Source organism: Rhinoderma darwinii, chromosome 3, assembly GCF_050947455.1.
Source record: "Rhinoderma darwinii isolate aRhiDar2 chromosome 3, aRhiDar2.hap1, whole genome shotgun sequence".
Taxonomy (NCBI): Eukaryota; Metazoa; Chordata; class Amphibia; order Anura; family Rhinodermatidae; genus Rhinoderma; species Rhinoderma darwinii.
Genome location: NC_134689.1, coordinates 362,272,010 through 362,293,742, shown reverse-complemented (window position 1 = coordinate 362,293,742; position 21,733 = coordinate 362,272,010). Strand labels below are relative to the sequence as shown.

Below are 21,733 nucleotides of genomic sequence, written 5' to 3'. Positions count from 1 at the left end.
TAGATTTTCATTTTCACAGCCTACTTCCAAAAATTTCTGCAAGAAATCTGTGGGGTCAAAATGCTCACTATACCCCTAGATAATTTCCTCAAGGGGTATAGTTTACATAATGGGGTCACTTGTTGGGGGTTTCCACTGTTTTGTCCCCTCAGGGGCTTCGTAAATGTGACATGGCCTCCGCAAACCATTCCTGCTAAATTTGAGCTCCAAGAGCCAAATGGCGCTCTTTCCATTCTAAGCCCTGCCGTGTGTCCAAACAACCGTTTATGACCACATGTGGGGTATTGTTTTACTCGGGAGAAATTGCTCTACAAATGTTGTGGTGCTTTTTCTACTTTAGTTCTTTTGGAAATGAAAAAAAATTAGCTAAACCTACATGTAATTTGAAAAAATGTAGATTTTCATTTTCATGGCCTAGTTCCAAAAATTTTTGCAAAAAAACTGGCCAGTCAAAACTCTTGCTACACCCCTAAATAAATTCCTTGAGGGGTGTAGTTTCCCAAATGGGATCACTTTTGGGGGGTTTCCACTGTTTTAGTTCCACAAGACCTGTTCAAAGCTGATATGGTGCCTAAAATATATTCTAATAAAAAGGAGGCCCAAAATCCACCAGGTGCTCCTTTGCTTCTGAGGCCGGTGCTTCAGTCCAATAGCACGCTACGGCCATATGTGGGATGTTTCCTAAAACTGCAGAACCTGGGCAATAAATATTGAGTGGCATTTCTTGGGTAAAACCTTCTGTGGTACAACAAAAATAGATTCAAAATGAATTTCTGGAAAAAAATAATGAACTTTGTAAATTTCACCTCTACTTTGCCTTAATTCCTGCGCAATGTCTAAAGGGTTAAGAAACTTTCTAAATGCTGTTTTGAATACTTTGAGGGGTGCAGTTTTTAAAATGGGGTGACTTATTGGGGGTTTCTAATATCTAAGGACCTCAAAGCCACTTCACAACTGAACTGGCCCCTGTAAAAATAGCATTTTTAAATTTTCTTGAAAATGTGAGAAATTGCTGCTAAAGTTCTAAGCCTTGTAACGTCCTAGAAAAATAAAATGATGTTCAAAAAACGATGCCAATCTAAAGTAGACATATGGGGGATGTTAGTTAGCAACATTTTTGTGTGTTATAACTGCCTGTCTTACAAGCAGATACATTTAAATTGAGAAAAATGCTAATTTTTGCAATTTTTCGCTAAATTTTGGTGTTTTTCACAATTAAATACTGAATGTATCGGGCAAATTTTGCCAGTAACATAAAGTCCAATGTGTCACGAGAAAACAATCTCAGAATCGCTTGGGTAGGTAAAAGCATTCCGGAGTTACTACCACATAAAGTGAAACATGTCAGATTTGAAAAATGAGGCTCTGTCAGGAAGGTCAAAAGTGGCCAAAGAGGGAAGGGGTTAAGAAAGATGAAAGATAAACACCCCAGATGGGACTTGAACCCACAATCACTGGCTTAGGAGGCCAGTGCCTTATCCATTAGGCCACTGGGGCTTGAACTTTGCTCCGCGCTGTGGTTTTTTCTTTCCAAAGCAAGCAAACATTCACATGTGACGAGTGAGCGAGAAAGGTTTGTGTTGTACCGTTTGCTTTCCAAATCGGATAAAATCTTAACCGCATGCTTGTTTTTTTAAGAAAAGACTAGGTTCCCTTGTATTGTCGTTCTAATTGCACACTAAGAGGACATTTCTAATGCAGATGAAGGAAATCTTAATGGAGTGACAAAACCCTTTAAAAACTGAATACCTCTTAATATGTATTGGGACAAGTATCCAGTGAAGAACCTAGTCGAGCACTTTTAATCTTGAACTAAAACATGCTAATGGCTTTACTTTAAACCCTTGGCGACATCTCACATACAGTTATGTTTCTGCTGCCAAGGGATTAGCGCATCGTCACAGAAAAGTACGTAACAGTGATGGAGCCGGCCCAAGTACCCAGTGAAGAAGCCAGAAAAGCACTTATAATCTGGAACCATAACATGCCAATGGCTTTACTTTGAGACAGAGGAAAGGCAAACAACACAGATGGGCGTTAAAGCCACAATCCCTGGCTTAGGAGGCCAGTGCCTTATCCATTAGGCAACTGGGACTTGACTTTTTCTATAAGTGGTTGTTTTTCCAAAGCAATCAAACATTCACTTGTGACTGAGTGATCGAGAATGGTTTGTGTTCTACCGTTTGCTTTCTAGATCTGACAAAATCTTAACCACGTGCTTGCTTTTTGTAGACAAGGGAAAGAGGGTCCCTTGTCTTTTTATTATGATCACACACTTACAGGACTCTGCTAATAAAGATAAAGGAAAGCTTATTGGAGGGCCAAAACCTTTAAAAATACCTCTTAATATATATTGGGACAAGTATCCAGTAAAGAAGCAAGTTGAGCACTTTTAATCTGGAACTAAAACATGCCAACGGCTTTTATTTAAGAAAGAGAAAAGGCAAACACCACAGATGGGACTCACCCTTAAAAACGGTATACCTCTTCCATGTATCCCCTTCAATTATGTTTATAGATCATGGGCCATGAGTAAGTTTGCTATTCCACTGGAGGTCTAAATAAAGCACAAGAAGGCAAGAAAGGAGTGCTCCAGGTGAGGCTCGAACTCACAACCTTGGCATTGCTCAACAGATACTGCTTTATAAGTACCGTGCGCTGACCGATTGCGCCACTGGAGCTCTTACTGATGTCTGCACTCGTGTCCGTTTTCCACCGTGTGCTGACCGATTGCACCGCGGGATGAAGTGATTCCTCAAGCGTGTCTGTTTTCCATCAATTTTCAAAAACACGACAGCTTTTAAGATAGCGGTCAGTCAAGATACTGTGAGTAATAAGTCATTTACTTCTCTCTTATTAATATATAAAGAAGCATCAGTCCAGTGGATGAAGCCAGTTGAGCACTTTTAATCAGGAACTAAAACAGCAACAGCTTAACTTTAAGAAAGATGAAAGATAAACACCCCAGATGGGACTTGAACCCACAATCCCTGGCTTAGGAGGCCAGTGCCTTTTCAATTAGGCCACTGGTGCTGTCAATTTGCTCTGCACCGTGGTTGTTTCTTTCCAAAGCAAGCAAACATTCACATGTGACGAGTGAGCGAGAAAGGTTTGTGTTGTACCGTTTGCTTTCCAAATCGGATAAAATCTTAACCGCATGCTTGTTTTTTTAAGAAAAGACTAGGTTCCCTTGTATTGTCGTTCTAATTGCACACTAACAGGACATTTCTAATGCAGATGAAGGAAATCTTAATGGAGTGACAAAACCCTTTAAAAACTGAATACCTCTTAATATGTATTGGGACAAGTATCCAGTGAAGAACCTAGTCGAGCACTTTTAATCTTGAACTAAAACATGCTAATAGCTTTACTTTAAACCCTTGGTGACATCTCACATACAGTTATGTTGCTGCTGCCAAGGGATTAGCGCATCGTCAGATAACAGTACGTAACAGTGATGGAGCCGGACCAGAAGCTGGGACAAGTACCCAGTGAAGAAGCCAGAAGAGCACTTATAATCTGCAACCATAACATGCCAATGGCTTTACTTTGAGACAGAGGAAAGGCAAACAACACAGATGGGCGTTAAAGCCACAATCCCTGGCTTAGGAGGCCAGTGCCTTATCCATTAGGCAACTGGGACTTGACTTTTTCTATAAGTGGTTGTTTTTCCAAAGCAATCAAACATTCACTTGTGACTGAGTGATCGAGAATGGTTTGTGTTCTACCGTTTGCTTTCTAGATCTGACAAAATCTTAACCACGTGCTTGCTTTTTGTAGACAAGGGAAAGAGGGTCCCTTGTCTTTTCATTATGATCACACACTTACAGGACTCTGCTAATAAAGATGAAGGAAAGCTTATTGGAGGGCCAAAACTTCTAAAAATACCTCTTAATATATATTGGGACAAGTATCCAGTAAAGAAGCAAGTTGAGCACTTTTAATCTGGAACTAAAACATGCCAATGGCTTTTATTTAAGAAAGAGAAAAGACAAACACCACAGATGGGACTCACCCTTAAAAACGGTATACCTCTTCCATGTATCCCCTTCAATTATGTTTATAGATCATGGGCCATGAGTAAGTTTGCTATTCCACTGGAGGTCTAAATAAAGCAGAAGGCAAGAAAGGAGTGCTCCAGGTGAGGCTCGAACTCACAACCTCGGCATTGCTCAACAGTTACTGCTTTATAAGTACCGTGCGCTGACCGAAAGCAAGCAAACATTCACATGTGACGAGTGAGGGAGAAAGGTTTGTGTTGTACCGTTTGCTTTCCAAATCGGATAAAATCTTAACCGCATGCTTGTTTTTTTAACCCCTTGCGTACCTTCGACATAATAGTACGTCGCTGGCCGCTTATTCCAGCGTACCTTCGACGTACTATTACGGCGCAGGAATAAAGTGTCACTATGTGAAATCACATAGTGACAGAACAGCGGCGGCAGCTGTCATTGACAGCTAACCGTCTCTGCTACCGGCCTGGGGACCAATTAGCAGTCCCCAATGCCGGCGATTGCTGTGATTGGTCAGTCTCTGAAGACTGACCAATGACAGCCGTCTGTGACGTCGTCTGCAGGAGAAAGCTCCTGTCACTTTCTCTGATCTCCTCACTTCTGTGAGATACGTGAGGAGATCAGAGAAAGCGGTGTAAAAAAACAAAACACTATTTTTATTAACCCCTTCCCGAAAATGGGCGTATAGTAACGCCCTGAGGATGAAGCGGGCACAGGAGCTGTGCTCGCTCCATCTTCATCGGATGTCGGCTGTAATGTACAGCTGACATCCCACTGCAACTACAGCGATCACTGTCCTCTCCGATCGCTGTAGTTTAACCCCTTAAATGACGCTGTCAATAGCGACAGCGGCATTTAAGTGATTGATACAGAGGGAGGGGGCTCCCTCTGCACCCCATTGCCCCCCCCCGCGAAAAATCTCGGGGTTCTGATGGTTGCGATGGCAACCAGGAAGCCTAGCAACGGCTTCCTGGTTGCCAGGTACGGGAGCCTATTAGGTCCTGCCCAAGGCAGGATGTAATAGGCTCAACTGTCAGTTGTAAAGTGACAGTTACAATACACTGCACTACATCAGTACATACAGAAGTAGTGCAGTGTATTGTACAGGGGATCAGAAGATCAGATCTTCCAGTCCCCTAGTATGTGTAAAATAAAAAGTGAAAAAAAAGTAAGAAAAAAGGTTTAGATAAATAAATAAATACAAGTTTTACATAATAAAAACAATAATCGCCTTGTTTCCCTGATCAAGCCCTTTATAATTAGAAAAAAAATGAAAAAAAAGACAAAAACTAGACATAATAGGTATCGCCGCGTTCGTATCGGCCTGACCTAAAAAAATATCATATTATTTATCCCGCACGGTGAACACCGTAAAAAAAATACCATAAAAAACAATGGCAGAATTTCCTTTTTTGGTCACGTTGTTTCCAAAAAAATTGAATAAAAAGTGATCAAAAAGTCGCGCGTAGCCAAACATGGTACCAATAAAAACGACAGTGTGTCACGCAAAAAATGTATATACTCCGCACAGATTACATATGCGCCCACATTATAAACTGAAACACCAGTAAAACACTAAACAAAACTACTACCAAGCAAAATCTGCGCTCCAAAAGCCAAATGGCGCTCCTTCTGGGCCTGGCAGTGTGCCCAAACAGCGGTTTATGACCACATATGGGGTATTACTGTACTCTGGAGAACCGCTTAACAATTTATGGGGCGTATGTCTCCAGTGGTACAAGCTGGGCCCAACGCATTGGGCACTGAAATAGCATATATGTGGAAAATGTCAATTTTTAATCTGCAACATCCACTGGGCACTAATTTCTGCAAAACCTTTGGGGGTCAAAATGCTCACTACACTTCTAGATGAATTCCTTGAGGGGTGTAGTTTCCTAAATGGGGTCACTTCTCGGGAGTTTTCACTGTACTCGTACCTCAGCTCAATGCAACATGGCACCAAAAACCAATTTTGTAAAATCTCCACTCCAAAAACGAAATTGCACTTTTTCCGTTTAGACCCTTGCCGTATGTCCAAATAGCCGTTTACAACCACATATGGGGTATTTCCGTAATCAGGAGAAATTGTGTAACACATTTTGGGGTGTCTTTTCTCCTGTATTCCTTGTGGAAATGAAAAATTCTGAGCTAAAGCTACAGGTTATTGGAAAAAAAATGTTTTCATTTTCATGGACCAATTCTAATAAAATTTATAAAACACCTGAGGGCTCAAAATGCTCACTACACCTCTAATTTAATTCTTTCAGGGGTATAGTCTCCAAATTGGGATCACATCTGGGGAATTTCTACTATACTGGTACTTCAGGGACTCTGCAAATGCGACATGGCCCCCAGAAACCAATTCAGCAAAATCTGAGCAGCAAAATCCAAATGGTGCTCCGTCCCTTCTGAGCCCTGCCGTGGGTCCAAACAGCAGTTTATTACACATAATGGGGTATTTCCGTAATCAGGAGAAATTGCTTTACAAATGTTGAGGTGCTTTTTCTCCTTTATTCCTTATAAAAATTAGAAAATTCTGTGTTTTTTCCAAAAAAAAAGTCTCTTTTCATCTTCACAGACTAATTCCAATAAATTCAGCAAAAAACCTGTGGGGTCAAAATGATAACTATACCACTAGAAAAATTCCTTGAGGGGTATAGTTTCAAAAATGGGGTCACTTTTGGGGGGATTCCACTGTTTAGGTCCCTCCAGGGCGTTGCAAACGTGACACGGCACTGAAAACCATTCCAGTAAAATCAGAGCTCCAAAATCCAAATGGGGGTTATTCCCTTCTGAGCCCTGCTGTGGGTCCAAACAGCAGTTTATTACCACATATGGGGTATTTCCGTAATCGCGAGAAATTGCTTTACAAATGTTGGGGTGCTTTCTCTCCTTTATTTCTTGCAAAAATTAGAAATTTTTACGTTTTTCTAGAAAAAAAGTAGATTTTCATTTTCACAGACTAACTCCAGAAAATATAGCAAAATACCTGTGGGGTCAAAATGCTAACTATACCCCTAGATAAATTCCCTGAGGGGTGTAGTTTAAAAAATGGGGGTCACTTTTGGGGGTTTCCACTGTTTTGGCACCACAAGACCTCTTCAAACCTGACATGGTGCCTAAAATATATTCTGAAAAAAGGAGGCCCCAAAATCCAAGAGGTGCTCCTTTGCTTCTGAGGCCTGTGTTTCAGTCCATTAGCGGACTAGGACCACATGTGAGATATTTCTAAAAACTCCAGAATCTGGGCAATAAATATTGAGTTGCGTTTCTCAGGTAAAACCTTCTGTGGTACAGAAAAAAATGTATTATATATGAATTTTGTAAAAAAAAATGAAATTTGAAAATTTCAGCTCTACTTTCCTTCAATTCCTGTAAAACGCCTAAAGGGTTGAAACACTTTCTGAATGCTGTTTTGGATACTTTGAGGGGTGCAGTTTTCAAAATGGGGTGTTTTATGGGGGTTTCTAATATATAGGGCACTCAAAACCACTTCAGAACTGAACTGGTCCCTGAAAAAATCGCTTTTTGAAATTTTCTTAAAAATATGAGAAATTGCTGCTAAAGTTCTAAGCCTTGTGAGGTCATAGAAAAATAAAAGGATGTTCAAAAAACGATGCAAACATAAAGTAGACATATGGGAGATGTTAATTGGTAACTATTTTGTGTGGTATTACCATCTGTTTTACAAGCAGATGCATTTAAAATTGGAAAAATCATAATTTCTTCACATTTTCGCTAAATGTTGGTGTTTTTCACAAATAAGCAATGAATTTATCGACCAAATTTTTGCACTAAACTAAAGTACAATATGTCACGAGAAAACAATCTCAGAATCAATTGGATAGGTAAAAGCATTCCGGAGTTATTACCACATAAAGTGATACATGTCAGATTTGAAAAAATGGGTCTGGTCCTCAAGGCCAAAATGAGCTGGGTACTCAAGGGGTTAAGAAAAGACTAGGTTCCCTTGTATTGTCGTTCTAATTGCACACTAACAGGACATTTCTAATGCAGATGAAGGAAATCTTAATGGAGTGACAAAACCCTTTAAAAACTGAATACCTCTTAATATGTATTGGGACAAGTATCCAGTGAAGAACCTAGTCGAGCACTTTTAATATTGAACTAAAACATGCTAATGGCTTTACTTTAAACCCTTGGTGACATCTCACATACAGTTATGTTGCTGCTGCCAAGGGATTAGTGCATCGTCACATAACAGTACGTAACAGTGATGGAGCCGGCTCAGAAGCTGGGACAAGTACCCAGTGAAGAAGCCAGAAGAGCACTTATAATCTGGAACCATAACATGCCAATGGCTTTACTTTGAGACAGAGGAAAGGCAAACAACACAGATGGGCGTTAAAGCCACAATCCCTGGCTTAGGAGGCCAGTGCCTTATCCATTAGGCAACTGGGACTTGACTTTTTCTATAAGTGGTTGTTTTTCCAAAGCAATCAAACATTCACTTGTGACTGAGTGAGCGAGAAAGGTTTGTGTTGTACCGTTTGCTTTCCAAATCGGATAAAATCTTAACCGCATGCTTGTTTTTTTAAGAAAAGACTAGGTTCCCTTGTATTGTCGTTCTAATTGCACACTAACAGGACATTTCTAATGCAGATGAAGGAAATCTTAATGGAGTGACAAAACCCTTTAAAAACTGAATATCTCTTAATATGTATTGGGAAAAGTATCCAGTGAAGAACCTAGTCGAGCACTTTTAATCTTGAACTAAAACATGCTAATAGCTTTACTTTAAACCCTTGGTGACATCTCACATACAGTTATGTTGCTGCTGCCAAGGGATTAGCGCATCGTCACATAACAGTACGTAACAGTGATGGAGCGGCTCAGAAGCTGGGACAAGTACCCAGTGAAGAAGCCAGAAGAGCACTTATAATCTGGAACCATAACATGTCAATGGCTTTACTTTGAGACAGAGGAAAGGCAAACAACACAGATGGCCGTTAAAGCCACAATCCCTGGCTTAGGAGGCCAGTGCCTTATCCATTAGGCAACTGGGACTTGACTTTTTCTATAAGTGGTTGTTTTTCCAAAGCAATCAAACATTCACTTGTGACTGAGTGATCGAGAATGGTTTGTGTTCTACCGTTTGCTTTCTAGATCTGACAAAATCTTAACCACGTGCTTGCTTTTTGTAGACAAGGGAAAGAGGGTCCCTTGTCTTTTCATTATGATCACACACTTACAGGACTCTGCTAATAAAGATGAAGGAAAGCTTATTGGAGGGCCAAAACCTTTAAAAATACCTCTTAATATATATTGGGACAAGTATCCAGTAAAGAAGCAAGTTGAGCACTTTTAATCTGGAACTAAAACATGCCAATGGCTTTTATTTAAGAAAGAGAAAAGGCAAACACCACAGATGGGACTCACCCTTAAAAACGGTATACCTCTTCCATGTATCCCCTTCAATTATGTTTATAGATCATGGGCCATGAGTAAGTTTGCTATTCCACTGGAGGTCTAAATAAAGCAGAAGAAGGCAAGAAAGGAGTGCTCCAGGTGAGGCTCAAACTCACAACCTCGGCATTGCTCAACAGTTACTGCTTTATAATTACCGTGCGCTGACCGATTGCGCCACTGGAGCTCTTACTGGTGTCTGCACGCGTGTCCGTTTTCCACCGTGTGCTGACCGATTGCACCGCGGGATGAAGTGATTCCTCAAGCGTGTCTGTTTTCCATCAATTTTCAAAAACACGACAGCGTTTAAGATAGCGGTCAGTCAAGATACTGTGAGTAATAAGTCATTTACTTCTCTCTTATTAATATATAAAGAAGCATCAGTCCAGTGGATGAAGCCAGTTGAGCACTTTTAATCAGGAAAAAAACAGCAACAGCTTAAGAAAGATGAAAGGTAAACACCCCAGATGGGACTTGAACCCAAAACCCCTGGCTTAGGAGGCCAGTGCCTTATCCATTAGGCCACTGTGGCTGTAAAATTGCTCTGCGCCGTGGTTGTTTCTTTCCAAAACAAGCAAACATTCACATGTGACGAGTGAGCGAGAAAGGTTTGTGTTGTACCGTTTGCTTTCCAAATCGGATAAAATCTTAACCGCATGCTTGTTTTTTTAAGAAAAGACTAGGTTCCCTTGTATTGTCGTTCTAATTGCACACTAACAGGACATTTCTAATGCAGATGAAGGAAATCTTAATGGAGTGACAAAACCCTTTAAAAACTGAATACCTCTTAATATGTATTGGGACAAGTATCCAGTGAAGAACCTAGTCGAGCACTTTTAATCTTGAATTAAAACATGCTAATGGCTTTACTTTAAACCCTTGGCGACATCTCATATACAGTTATGTTGCTGCTGCCAAGGGATTAGCGCATCGTCACCTAACAGTACGTAACAGTGATGGAGCCGGCTCAGAAGCTGGGACAAGTACCCAGTGAAGAAGCCAGAAGAGCACTTATTATCTGGAACCATAACATGCCAATGGCTTTACTTTGAGACAGAGGAAAGGCAAACAACACAGATGGGTGTTAAAGCCACAATCCCTGGCTTAGGAAGCCAGTGCCTTATCCATTAGGCAACTGGGACTTGACTTTTTCTATAAGTGGTTGTTTTTCCAAAGCAATCAAACATTCACTTGTGACTGAGTGATCGAGAATGGTTTGTGTTCTACCGTTTGCTTTCTAGATCTGACAAAATCTTAACCACGTGCTTGCTTTTTGTAGACAAGGGAAAGAGGGTCCCTTGTCTTTTCATTATGATCACACACTTACAGGACTCTGCTAATAAAGATGAAGGAAAGCTTATTGGAGGGCCAAAACCTTTAAAAATACCTCTTAATATATATTGGGACAAGTATCCAGTAAAGAAGCAAGTTGAGCACTTTTAATCTGGAACTAAAACATGCCAATGGCTTTTATTTAAGAAAGAGAAAAGGCAAACACCACAGATGGGACTCACCCTTAAAAATGGTATACCTCTTCCATGTATCCCCTTCAATTATGTTTATAGATCATGGGCCATGAGTAAGTTTGCTATTCCACTGGAGGTCTAAATAAAGCACAAGAAGGCAAGAAAGGAGTGCTCCAGGTGAGGCTCAAACTCACATCCTCGGAATTGCTCAACAGTTACTGCTTTATAAGTACCGTGCGCTGACCGATTGCGCCACTGGAGCTCTTACTGGTGTCTGCACGCGTGTCCGTTTTCCACCGTGTGCTGACCGATTGCACCGCGGGATGAAGTGATTCCTCAAGCGTGTCTGTTTTCCATCAATTTTCAAAAACACGACAGCGTTTAAGATAGCGGTCAGTCAAGATACTGTGAGTAATAAGTCATTTACTTCTCTCTTATTAATATATAAAGAAGCATCAGTCCAGTGGATGAAGCCAGTTGAGCACTTTTAATCAGGAACTAAAACAGCAACAGCTTAACTTTAAGAAAGATGAAAGATAAACACCCCAGATGGGACTTGAACCCACAATCCCAGGCTTAGGAGGCCAGTGCCTTATCCATTAGGCCACTGTGGCTGTAAAATTGCTCTGCGCCGTGGTTGTTTCTTTCCAAAGCAAGCAAACATTCACATGTGACGAGTGAGCGAGAAAGGTTTGTGTTGTACCGCTTGCTTTCCAAATCGGATAAAGTCTTAACCGCATGCTTGTTTTTTTAAGAAAAGACTAGGTTCCCTTGTATTGTCGTTCTAATTGCACACTAACAGGACATTTCTAATGCAGATGAAGGAAATCTTAATGGAGTGACAAAACCCTTTAAAAACTGAATACCTCTTAATATGTATTGGGACAAGTATCCAGTGAAGAACCTAGTCGAGCACTTTTAATATTGAACTAAAACGTGCTAATGGCTTTACTTTAAACCCTTGGTGACATCTCACATACAGTTATGTTGCTGCTGCCAAGGGATTAGCGCATCGTCACATAACAGTACGTAACAGTGATGGAGCAGGCTCAGAAGCTGGGACAAGTACCCAGTGAAGAAGCCAGAAGAGCACTTATAATCTGGAACCATAACATGCCAATGGCTTTACTTTGAGACAGAGGAAAGGCAAACAACACAGATGGGCATTAAAGCCACAATCCCTGGCTTAGGAGGCCAGTGCCTTATCCATTAGGCAACTGGGACTTGACTTTTTCTATAAGTGGTTGTTTTTCCAAAGCAATCAAACATTCACTTGTGACTGAGTGATCGAGAATGGTTTGTGTTCTACCGTTTGCTTTCTAGATCTGACAAAATCTTAACCACGTTCTTGCTTTTTGTAGACAAGGGAAAGAGGGTCCCTTGTCTTTTCATTATGATCACACACTTACAGGGCTCTCCTAATAAAGATGAAGGAAAGCTTATTGGAGGGCCAAAACCTTTAAAAATACCTCTTAATATATATTGGGACAAGTATCCAGTAAAGAAGCAAGTTGAGCACTTTTAATCTGGAACTAAAACATGCCAATGGCTTTTATTTAAGAAAGAGAAAAGGCAAACACCACAGATGGGACTCACCCTTAAAAATGGTATACCTCTTCCATGTATCCCCTTCAATTATGTTTATAGATCATGGGCCATGAGTAAGTTTGCTATTCCACTGGAGGTCTAAATAAAGCACAAGAAGGCAGTGCTCCAGGTGAGGCTCGAACTCACAACCTCAGCATTGCTCAACAGTTACTGCTTTATAAGTACCGTGCGCTGACCGATTGCGCCAGTGGAGCTCTTACTGATGTCTGCACGTGTGTCCGTTTTCCACCGTGTGCTGACCGATTGCACCGCGGGATGAAGTGATTCCTCAAGCGTGTCTGTTTTCCATCAATTTTCAAAAACACGACAGCGTTTAAGATAGCGGTCAGTCAAGATACTGTGAGTAATAAGTCATTTACTTCTCTCTTATTAATATATAAAGAAGCATCAGTCCAGTGGATGAAGCCAGTTGAGCACTTTTAATCAGGAACTAAAACAGCAACAGCTTAACTTTAAGAAAGATGAAAGATAAACACCCCAGATGGGACTGGAACCCACAATCCCTGGCTTAGGAGGCCAGTGCCTTATCCATTAGGCCACTGGGACTGTAAATTTGCTCCGCGCCGTGGTTTTTTCTTTCCAAAGCAAGCAAACATTCACATGTGATGAGTGAGCGAGAAAGGTTTGTGTTGTACCGTTTGCTTTCCAAATCGGATAAAATCTTAACCGCATGCTTGTTTTTTTAAGAAAAGACTAGGTTCCCTTGTATTGTCGTTCTAATTGCACACTAACAGGACATTTCTAATGCAGATGAAGGAAATCTTAATGGAGTGACAAAACCCTTTAAAAACTGAATACCTCTTAATATGTTTTGGGACAAGTATCCAGTGAAGAACCTAGTCGAGCACTTTTAATCTTGAATTAAAACATGCTAATGGCTTTACTTTAAACCCTTGGCGACATCTCATATACAGTTATGTTGCTGCTGCCAAGGGATTAGCGCATCGTCACATAACAGTACGTAACAGTGATGGAGCGGCTCAGAAGCTGGGACAAGTACCCAGTGAAGAAGCCAGAAGAGCAGTTATAATCAGGAACCATAACATGTCAATGGCTTTACTTTGAGACAGAGGAAAGGCAAACAACACAGATGGCCGTTAAAGCCACAATCCCTGGCTTAGGAGGCCAGTGCCTTATCCATTAGGCAACTGGGACTTGACTTTTTCTATAAGTAGTTGTTTTTCCAAAGCAATCAAACATTCACTTGTGACTGAGTGATCGAGAATGGTTTGTGTTCTACCGTTTGCTTTCTAGATCTGACAAAATCTTAACCACGTGCTTGCTTTTTGTAGACAAGGGAAAGAGGGTCCCTTGTCTTTTCATTATGATCACACACTTACAGGACTCTGCTAATAAAGATGAAGGAAAGCTTATTGGATGGCCAAAACCTTTAAAAATACCTCTTAATATATATTGGGACAAGTATCCAGTAAAGAAGCAAGTTGAGCACTTTTAATCTGGAACTAAAACATGCCAATGGCTTTTATTTAAGAAAGAGAAAAGGCAAACACCACAGATGGGACTCACCCTTAAAAACGGTATACCTCTTCCATGTATCCCTTTCAATTATGTTTATAGATCATGGGCCATGAGTAAGTTTGCTATTCCACTGGAGGTCTAAATAAAGCACAAGAAGGCAAGAAAGGAGTGCTCCAGGTGAGGCTCGAACTCACAACCTCGGCATTGCTCAACAGTTACTGCTTTATAAGTACCGTGCACTGACCGATTGCGCCAGTGGAGCTCTTACTGATGTCTGCAAGCGTGTCCGTTTTCCACCGTGTGCTGACCGATTGCACCGCGGGATGAAGTGATTCCTCAAGCGTGTCTGTTTTCCATCAATTTTCAAAAACACGACAGCGTTTAAGATAGCGGTCAGTCAAGATACTGTGAGTAATAAGTCATTTACTTCTCTCTTATTAATATATAAAGAAGCATCAGTCCAGTTGATGAAGCCAGTTGAGCACTTTTAATCAGGAACTAAAACAGCAACAGCTTAACTTTAAGAAAGATGAAAGGTAAACACCCCAGATGAGACTTGAACCCACAATCCCTGTCTTAGGAGGCCAGTGCCTTATCCATTAGGCCACTGGGATTGTAAATTTGCTCTGCGCCGTGGTTTTTTCTTTCCAAAGCAAGCAAACATTCACATGTGATGAGTGAGCGAGAAAGGTTTGTGTTGTACCGTTTGCTTTCCAAATCGGATAAGATCTTAACCGCATGCTTGTTTTTTTAAGAAAAGACTAGGTTCCCTTGTATTGTCGTTCTAATTGCACACTAACAGGACATTTCTAATGCAGATGAAGGAAATCTTAATGGAGTGACAGAAACCTTTAAATACTGAATACCTCTTAATATGTATAAGGACAAGTATCCAGTGAAGAACCTAGTCGAGCACTTTTAATCTTGAATTAAAACATGCTAATGGCTTTACTTTAAACCCTTGGCGACATCTCATATACAGTTATGTTGCTGCTGCCAAGGGATTAGCGCATCGTCACATAACAGTACGTAACAGTGATGGAGCCGGCTCAGAAGCTGGGACAAGTACCCAGTGAAGAAGCCAGAAGAGCACTTATAATCTGGAACCATAACATGCCAATGGCTTTACTTTGAGACAGAGGAAAGGCAAACAACACAGATGGGTGTTAAAGCCACAATCCCTGGCTTAGGAGGCCAGTGCCTTATCCATTAGGCAACTGGGACTTGACTTTTTCTATAAGTGGTTGTTTTTCCAAAGCAATCAAACATTCACTTGTGACTGAGTGATCGAGAATGGTTTGTGTTCTACCGTTTGCTTTCTAGATCTGACAAAATCTTAACCACGTGCTTGCTTTTTGTAGACAAGGGAAAGAGGGTCCCTTGTCTTTTCATTATGATCACACACTTACAGGACTCTGCTAATAAAGATGAAGGAAAGCTTATTGGAGGGCCAAAACCTTTAAAAATACCTCTTAATATATATTGGGACAAGTATCCAGTAAAGAAGCAAGTTGAGCACTTTTAATATGGAACTAAAACATGCCAATGGCTTTTATTTAAGAAAGAGAAAAGGCAAACACCACAGATGGGACTCACCCTTAAAAACGGTATACCTCTTCCATGTATCCCCTTCAATTATGTTTATAGATCATGGGCCATGAGTAAGTTTGCTATTCCACTGGAGGTCTAAATAAAGCACAAGAAGGCAGTGCTCCAGGTGAGGGTCGAGCTCACAACCTCGGCATTGCTCAACAGTTACTGCTTTATAAGTACCGTGTGCTGACCGATTGCGCCACTGGAGCTCTTACTGATGTCTGCACGCGTGTCCGTTTTCCACCGTGTGCTGACCGATTGCACCGCGGGATGAAGTGATTCCTCAAGCGTGTCTGTTTTCCATCAATTTTCAAAAACACGACAGCGTTTAAGATAGCGGTCAGTCAAGATACTGTGAGTAATAAGTCATTTACTTCTCTCTTATTAATATATAAAGAAGCATCAGTCCAGTTGATGAAGCCAGTTGAGCACTTTTAATCAGGAACTAAAACAGCAACAGCTTAACTTTAAGAAAGATGAAAGGTAAACACCCCAGATGAGACTTGAACCCACATTCCCTGTCTTAGGAGGCCAGTGCCTTATCCATTAGGCCACTGGGATTGTAAATTTGCTCTGCGCCGTGGTTTTTTCTTTCCAAAGCAAGCAAACATTCACATGTGATGAGTGAGCGAGAAAGGTTTGTGTTGTACCGTTTGCTTTCCAAATCGGATAAGATCTTAACCGCATGCTTGTTTTTTTAAGAAAAGACTAGGTTCCCTTGTATTGTCGTTCTAATTGCACACTAACAGGGCATTTCTAATGCAGATGAAGGAAATCTTAATGGAGTGACAGAAACCTTTAAAAACTGAATACCTCTTAATATGTATTGGGACAAGTATCCAGTGAAGAACCTAGTCGAGCACTTTTAATCTTGAATTAAAACATGCTAATGGCTTTACTTTAAACCCTTGGCGACATCTCATATACAGTTATGTTGCTGCTGCCAAGGGATTAGCGCATCGTCACATAACAGTACGTAACAGTGATGGAGCCGGCTCAGAAGCTGGGACAAGTACCCAGTGAAGAAGCCAGAAGAGCACTTATAATCTGGAACCATAACATGCCAATGGCTTTACTTTGAGACAGAGGAAAGGCAAACAACACAGATGGGTGTTAAAGCCACAATCCCTGGCTTAGGAGGCCAGTGCCTTATCCATTAGGCAACTGGGACTTGACTTTTTCTATAAGTGGTTGTTTTTCCAAAGCAATCAAACATTCACTTGTGACTGAGTGATCGAGAATGGTTTGTGTTCTACCGTTTGCTTTCTAGATCTGACAAAATCTTAACCACGTGCTTGCTTTTTGTAGACAAGGGAAAGAGGGTCCCTTGTCTTTTCATTATGATCACACACTTACAGGACTCTGCTAATAAAGATGAAGGAAAGCTTATTGGAGGGCCAAAACCTTTAAAAATACCTCTTAATATATATTGGGACAAGTATCCAGTAAAGAAGCAAGTTGAGCACTTTTAATATGGAACTAAAACATGCCAATGGCTTTTATTTAAGAAAGAGAAAAGGCAAACACCACAGATGGGACTCACCCTTAAAAACGGTATACCTCTTCCATGTATCCCCTTCAATTATGTTTATAGATCATGGGCCATGAGTAAGTTTGCTATTCCACTGGAGGTCTAAATAAAGCACAAGAAGGCAGTGCTCCAGGTGAGGGTCGAGCTCACAACCTCGGCATTGCTCAACAGTTACTGCTTTATAAGTACCGTGTGCTGACCGATTGCGCCACTGGAGCTCTTACTGATGTCTGCACGCGTGTCCGTTTTCCACCGTGTGCTGACCGATTGCACCGCGGGATGAAGTGATTCCTCAAGCGTGTCTGTTTTCCATCAATTTTCAAAAACACGACAGCGTTTAAGATAGCGGTCAGTCAAGATACTGTGAGTAATAAGTCATTTACTTCTCTCTTATTAATATATAAAGAAGCATCAGTCCAGTGGATGAAGCCAGTTGAGCACTTTTAATCAGGAACTAAAACAGCAACAGCTTAACTTTAAGAAAGATGAAAGATAAACACCCCAGATGGGACTGGAACCCACAATCCCTGGCTTAGGAAGCCAGTGCCTTATCCATTAGGCCACTGGGACTGTAAATTTGCTCCGCGCCATGGTTTTTTCTTTCCAAAGCAAGCAAACATTCACATGTGATGAGTGAGCGAGAAAGGTTTGTGTTGTACCGTTTGCTTTCCAAATCGGATAAGATCTTAACCGCATGCTTGTTTTTTTAAGAAAAGACTAGGTTCCCTTGTATTGTCGTTCTAATTGCACACTAACAGGGCATTTCTAATGCAGATGAAGGAAATCTTAATGGAGTGACAGAAACCTTTAAAAACTGAATACCTCTTAATATGTATTGGGACAAGTATCCAGTGAAGAACCTAGTCGAGCACTTTTAATCTTGAATTAAAACATGCTAATGGCTTTACTTTAAACCCTTGGCGACATCTCATATACAGTTATGTTGCTGCTGCCAAGGGATTAGCGCATCGTCACATAACAGTACGTAACAGTGATGGAGCCGGCCCAGAAGCTGGGACAAGTACCCAGTGAAGAAGCCAGAAGAGCACTTATAATCTGGAACCATAACATGCCAATGGCTTTACTTTGAGACAGAGGAAAGGCAAACAACACAGATGGGCGTTAAAGCCACAATCCCTGGCTTAGGAGGCCAGTGCCTTATCCATTAGGCAACTGGGACTTGACTTATTCTATAAGTGGTTGTTTTTCCAAAGCAATCAAACATTCACTTGTGACTGAGTGATCGAGAATGGTTTGTGTTCTACCGTTTGCTTTCTAGATCTGACAAAATCTTAACCACGTGCTTGCTTTTTGTAGACAAGGGAAAGAGGGTCCCTTGTCTTTTCATTATGATCACACAATTACAGGACTCTGCTAATAAAGATGAAGGAAAGCTTATTGGAGGGCCAAAACCTTTAAAAATACCTCTTAATATATATTGGGACAAGTATCCAGTAAAGAAGCAAGATGAGCACTTTTAATCTGGAACTAAAACATGCCAATGGCTTTTATTTAAGAAAGAGAAAAGGCAAACACCACAGATGGGACTCACCCTTAAAAACGGTATACCTCTTCCATGTATCCCCTTCAATTATGTTTATAGATCATGGGCCATGAGTAAGTTTGCTATTCCACTGGAGGTCTAAATAAAGCACAAGAAGGCAAGAAAGGAGTGCTCCAGGTGAGGCTCGAACTCACAACCTCGGCATTGCTCAACAGTTACTGCTTTATAAGTACCGTGCACTGACCGATTGCGCCACTGGAGCTCTTACTGATGTCTGCACGCATGTCCGTTTTCCACCGTGTGCTGACCGATTGCACCGCGGGATGAAGTGATTCCTCAAGCGTGTCTGTTTTCCATCAATTTTCAAAAACACGACAGCGTTTAAGATAGCGGTCAGTCAAGATACTGTGAGTAATAAGTCATTTACTTCTCTCTTATTAATATATAAAGAAGCATCAGTCCAGTGGATGAAGCCAGTTGAGCACTTTTAATCAGGAACTAAAACAGCAACAGCTTAACTTTAAGAAAGATGAAAGATAAACACCCCAGATGGGACTTGAACCCACAATCCCTGGCTTAGGAGGCCAGTGCCTTATCCATTAGGCCACTGGGGCTTGAAATTTGCTCTGCGCTGTGGTTTTTTTCTTTCCAAAGCAAGCAAACATTCACATGTGACGAGTGAGCGAGAAAGGTTTGTGTTGTACCGTTTGCTTTCCAAATCGGATAAAATCTTAACCGCATGCTTGTTTTTTTAAGAAAAGACTAGGTTCCCTTGTATTGTCGTTCTAATTGCACACTAACAGGACATTTCTAATGCAGATGAAGGAAATCTTAATGGAGTGACAAAACCCTTTAAAAACTGAATACCTCTTAATATGTATTGGGACAAGTATCCAGTGAAGAACCTAGTCGAGCACTTTTAATCTTGAACTAAAACATGCTAATGGCTTTACTTTAAACCCTTGGCGACATCTCACATACAGTTATGTTGCTGCTGCCAAGGGATTAGCGCATCGTCACATAAAAACACGTAACAGTGATGGAGCCGGCCCAGAAGCTGGGACAAGTACCCAGTGAAGAAGCCAGAAGAGCACTTATAATCTGGAACCATAACATGCCAATGGCTTTACTTTGAGACAGAGGAAAGGCAAACAACACAGATGGGCGTTAAAGCCACAATCCCTGGCTTAGGAGGCCAGTGCCTTATCCATTAGGAAACTGGGACTTGACTTTTTCTATAAGTAGTTGTTTTTCCAAAGCAATCAAACATTCACTTGTGACTGAGTGATCGAGAATGGTTTGTGTTCTACCGTTTGCTTTCTAGATCTGACAAAATCTTAACCACGTGCTTGCTTTTTGTAGACAAGGGAAAGAGGTTCCCTTGTCTTTTCATTATGATCACACACTTACAGGACTATGCTAATAAAGATGAAGGAAAGCTTATTGGAGGGCCAAAACCTTTAAAAATACCTCTTAATATATATTGGGACAAGTATCCAGTAAAGAAGCAAGTTGAGCACTTTTAATCTGGAACTAAAACATGCCAATGGCTTTTATTTAAGAAAGAGAAAAGGCAAACACCACAGATGGGACTCACCCTTAAAAACGGTATACCTCTTCCATGTATCCCCTTCAATTATGTTTATAGATCATGGGCCATGAGTAAGTTTGCTATTCCACTGGAGGTCTAAATAAAGCACAAGAAGGCAAGAAAGGAGTGCTCCAGGTGAGGCTCGAACTCACAACCTCGGCATTGCTCAACAGTTACTGCTTTATAAGTACCGTGTGCTGACCGATTGCGCCACTGGAGCGCTTTCTGATGTCTGCACGCGTGTCCGTTTTCCACCGTGTGCTGACCGATTGCACCGCGGGATGAAGTGATTCCTCAAGCGTGTCTGTTTTCCATCAATTTTCAAAAACACGACAGCGTTTAAGATAGCGGTCAGTCAAGATACTGTGAGTAATAAGTCATTTACTTCTCTCTTATTAATATATAAAGAAGCATCAGTCCAGTGGATGAAGCCAGTTGAGCACTTTTAATCAGGAACTAAAACAGCAACAGCTTAACTTTAACCCCTTCCCGCTCCTTGACGTACTATTACGTCATGGCAGCTGTATCGTTCGCGCTCCATGCCGTAATAGTACGTCACGGGAGTAACGGCCGTTTCGGCCGTCCTCCCGACACATACAGGAGCTGTGACGCTGCTGTCTTGTTCAGCAGCTGTCACAGCTCCTACAGCGGGGACCGATTGCTGTGTCCCCGCTGATTAACCCCTTAAAAGCCGCGTTCTATAGAGATCGCGGCTTTTTAGGGGTTAAGCTGCCATCGCCGGCCTGCTACGCGATAGCGGCCGGCGATGGTGACTATGGCAACCGGACCCCAAACAATGGCGTCCGGCTATGCCATAGACGGAAGCCTAGTGGGTCCTGACAACGTCAGGACCCACTATGCTTGCTGTCAGTGAGTAGCTGACAGTTCTAATACACTGCACTACGCATGTAGTGCAGTGTATTAGAATAGCGATCAGGGCCTCCTGCCCTCAAGTCCCCTAGTGGGACAAAGTAATAAAGTAAAAAAAAAGTTAAAAAAAGATGTGTAAAAATAAGAAAATAAAAGTTTTAAAAGTAATAAAAGTAAAAGTCCCCCTTTTTCCCTTATCATTCCTTTATTATTAATAAAAATATATAAACAAACAAATAAACTATACATAATTGGTATCGCCGCGTCCGTAACGGCCTGAACTACAAAATTATTTTGTTATTTATCCCGCACGGTGAACGCCGTAAAAAAAAATATTAATAAACCGTACCACAATCACAATTGTTTGGTCACTTCACCTCCCAAAAAATGGAATAAAAAGAGATCAAAAAGTCGCATGTACCTAAAAATGGTACTGATCGAAACTACAGTTCGTTACGCAAAAAATAAGTCCTCGCACGGCTTTATTGATTGAAAAATAAAAACGTTCTGGCGCTTAGAATAAGGTAACACAAAAAGTGAATGATTGTTTACAAAACGTATTTTATTGTGCAAACGCCATAAGACAGAAAAAAAAACTATAAACATCTGGTATCGCCGTAATCGTATCGCCCCGCAGAATAAAGTTAATAT

The 21,733-nt window shown here is 41.1% G+C and overlaps 9 non-coding genes across 9 annotated transcripts; all 9 read right to left on the bottom strand.

Annotated features, from left to right (window-relative positions):
* Positions 1 to 1,424: 1,424 nt before the first annotated feature.
* On the bottom strand, positions 1,425 to 1,497 carry TRNAR-CCU (transfer RNA arginine (anticodon CCU)). Its single transcript has one exon. It is a non-coding gene; the product is annotated as a tRNA-Arg (tRNA).
* A 1,091-nt stretch (positions 1,498 to 2,588) lies between these two features.
* TRNAI-UAU (transfer RNA isoleucine (anticodon UAU)) lies at positions 2,589 to 2,681 on the bottom strand. Its single transcript is given in 2 exon segments — positions 2,589 to 2,624; positions 2,644 to 2,681. It is a non-coding gene; the product is annotated as a tRNA-Ile (tRNA).
* A 6,853-nt stretch (positions 2,682 to 9,534) lies between these two features.
* TRNAI-UAU (transfer RNA isoleucine (anticodon UAU)) lies at positions 9,535 to 9,627 on the bottom strand. Its single transcript is given in 2 exon segments — positions 9,535 to 9,570; positions 9,590 to 9,627. It is a non-coding gene; the product is annotated as a tRNA-Ile (tRNA).
* Positions 9,628 to 11,075: 1,448 nt separating this feature from the next.
* On the bottom strand, positions 11,076 to 11,168 carry TRNAI-UAU (transfer RNA isoleucine (anticodon UAU)). The gene is given in 2 exon segments: positions 11,076 to 11,111; positions 11,131 to 11,168. It is a non-coding gene; the product is annotated as a tRNA-Ile (tRNA).
* Positions 11,169 to 12,615: 1,447 nt separating this feature from the next.
* Positions 12,616 to 12,708, bottom strand: TRNAI-UAU (transfer RNA isoleucine (anticodon UAU)). Its single transcript is given in 2 exon segments — positions 12,616 to 12,651; positions 12,671 to 12,708. It is a non-coding gene; the product is annotated as a tRNA-Ile (tRNA).
* Positions 12,709 to 14,162: 1,454 nt separating this feature from the next.
* On the bottom strand, positions 14,163 to 14,255 carry TRNAI-UAU (transfer RNA isoleucine (anticodon UAU)). Its single transcript is given in 2 exon segments — positions 14,163 to 14,198; positions 14,218 to 14,255. It is a non-coding gene; the product is annotated as a tRNA-Ile (tRNA).
* A 4,535-nt stretch (positions 14,256 to 18,790) lies between these two features.
* Positions 18,791 to 18,883, bottom strand: TRNAI-UAU (transfer RNA isoleucine (anticodon UAU)). Its single transcript is given in 2 exon segments — positions 18,791 to 18,826; positions 18,846 to 18,883. It is a non-coding gene; the product is annotated as a tRNA-Ile (tRNA).
* A 279-nt stretch (positions 18,884 to 19,162) lies between these two features.
* Positions 19,163 to 19,235, bottom strand: TRNAR-CCU (transfer RNA arginine (anticodon CCU)). Its single transcript has one exon. It is a non-coding gene; the product is annotated as a tRNA-Arg (tRNA).
* Positions 19,236 to 20,339: 1,104 nt separating this feature from the next.
* TRNAI-UAU (transfer RNA isoleucine (anticodon UAU)) lies at positions 20,340 to 20,432 on the bottom strand. The gene is given in 2 exon segments: positions 20,340 to 20,375; positions 20,395 to 20,432. It is a non-coding gene; the product is annotated as a tRNA-Ile (tRNA).
* Positions 20,433 to 21,733: the final 1,301 nt, after the last annotated feature.